The sequence below is a fragment of the Poromitra crassiceps genome, assembly GCF_964638095.1.
Source record: "Poromitra crassiceps genome assembly, chromosome: 12".
Classification (NCBI taxonomy): Eukaryota; Metazoa; Chordata; class Actinopteri; order Beryciformes; family Melamphaidae; genus Poromitra; species Poromitra crassiceps.
Window position 1 is genome coordinate 40,808,964 of NC_139632.1, and position 2,500 is coordinate 40,811,463.

Sequence of the window (2,500 nt, forward strand, 5' to 3'; positions counted from 1 at the left end):
CTGATAGGGCTGGGCGATAATTCACTATCGTTTGTTGTCTTTCAGTGGTATCATGTCGTGATGATATGACAATCGCCAGGTCATTAATAATATATGAGAATTGGATTACTAAACATGACTTTGCTTCCATGAAGCATATTGTGATATACATTGATATCGAGAATGACCCCTGGTTATCGTGATATTGATTTCAACTGTATCGCCCAGCCCCATTTTCTGACCAAATATACAAAAACACACGTTCCACACGTGACTGCATGCATGCACACGCACGCACGTACACACACACACACACACACACACACACACACACACACACACACACACACACACACACACACACAACATGTATACATGACTGGCCCCGCCCCCCCCCCCACCGGCTTCTGTATGTGGCCCCTGCCGGTCCACAAGTCGCTGACACAGTGGCGTTATCTCCTCGTTCTCCCCGGTAACTAAAATCCACAGACAGCTCTCCATGTCAGCCAATCAGATAACAGATAACCCCCTTATTTCCATTCACCACTGCACTGCCTTTCATCCTGCTAGAAAGCATTTTGCTCAGACTGATAGGATCCTCCTCGCAGTTTACTGTACGCTGGATCACAAGAACGGAGAGAACGGAGGGAGAGGAAGAAGGGAGGAGGAAGTCCAGATGATCCTCCTGTATGCAGAATGTGCTGTCAGATCTTCAGCATGGAGAGAGAGCAAAGGGATGAACAGGACGAGAAGGAGAGAGAGAGAGAGAGAGAGATATAATGTATGCAAGATCTGAGGAAGAGAGAAAGCGAGAGATCCATGCCTTTCTTTCACAGTATGTCAGGTACAGGCAGGTGGAGAGAGATAGAGTGAGTGTGAGAGACAGACGGAGAGAGAGAGAGAGAGAGAGAGAGAGAATGTCAGCAGAGCATTCCAGACCTCTGTTTTCCCCGCTATCTATCTTTGTGCCTGTACTGTACGTCTGCCTCCCCATCAGATATATTTCTATCAGTCAGCAGCGGCTTCCTGAAACACTGAGGCATCTCTTTCTGCCACCGGCCAATCAGACGTCAGAGATGGAGGGAGGGAGGGGAGGGGGAGCGAGAGGGAGAGAGAGAGAGAGGGAGAGGCAGGGAGGGGAGGGGGAGGGAGGGAGAGATTGGAGAGGGCGAAGCAAATGGGGAGGAAGATATGAGAGGAAGCAGAAATTGACAGATTCATTAATAGAACAAGGGATGAAAAGGGAGTGAGAGAGCATCTGCACCCCCCCTCCCCCCTCCCCCCTCCCCCCCCTCCCCCCTCCCCCCCCACGGATATATTTCTGGCATCTTGAGATGAGGTATGGATTTGCGCGGGTGTATTAGATTCTTTAGAGTAGTACATTGAGATGCGGTTGCACACCTGCACATTTGCTACGTCAACAACATCAGTGTTTTGGTGAAGCTCTGGTCTTGGGACCAAAAGCCGCAGCAGGAAATGAGTTTGCTCCACCTCCTCCCCGTGAGGTTTTACCTCACATTATGAGTTTGCTCCACCTCCTCCCCGTGAGGTTTTACCTCACATTATGAGTTTGCTCCACCTCCTCCCCGTGAGGTTTTACCTCACATTATGAGTTTGCTCCACCTCCTCCCCGTGAGGTTTTACCGCACATTTACAACAGAGTGAAGAAAGCACTCAGCCTGCTTCTCTCAGTCGTCGGTCCTAATTAGACTCACCTCACCCATCAAGTCACATGACTGTTGGGGACTTTGCCATTGGTGCAGAGACATACTGACAGATCAGAGCAGGGGTGGGCAACTGGCGGCCCGCGGGCCGCATGCGGCCCCCAGCCTCACTCAGTTATCACTTTCAGACAGACACGGTTCTGGTTCTGGCTCTGGTTCCGGTTCCGTTCTGGAGTCTGGGAACCTTGGTGCTTTCTGGCGAACCAGCCAGTTTAAGCGGAACCAAAGTGGGAGGACATTATTCAGTAGTCCTTCTTCAGTTTTTTAAGTTGATTAATTATTTGGTCTGGCGTTCGAGTGAACCCAGCCTTGGCCATCTCTTCCGCAAGTTCGGCATACGACTTGCTCTTTCTTGTACTGCTTTCTAGCTTTTCTTGAAATTCGGTAGATGCCCAAATCGCCATTAAACATTTGGTTTCCTCAGTAGACCACTGCAAATTATTTTTCTCCATGTTGTCACCGCCTTCTTCTCCTTCCTGCTCGTTTTCACAGCCTAGAATAAGACACGCCCACTGACGATGTCATGGTTCCCAACGAAAAACCAACTATCTTTTGGTTCCGCTGAGAACCAACTTTTCAGGTTCCGAACCAATTATTTTTTCGGTCTGAACGCGCCGGCCGGTTCAAATTTGGGTTCTGGAACCAGAACCGGCACGGAGCCCTGCCGGTGTGAAAGCCCTAACAGTGGACCCTGGGTCCATTTTCATTTTTTTTTTTTATTTTTTTTTTAAGGCGGACATTTTTGGTTAAGTTAGGTTAGACCACCAAAATCTGTGTTTTTATTTTGCTGTACAACC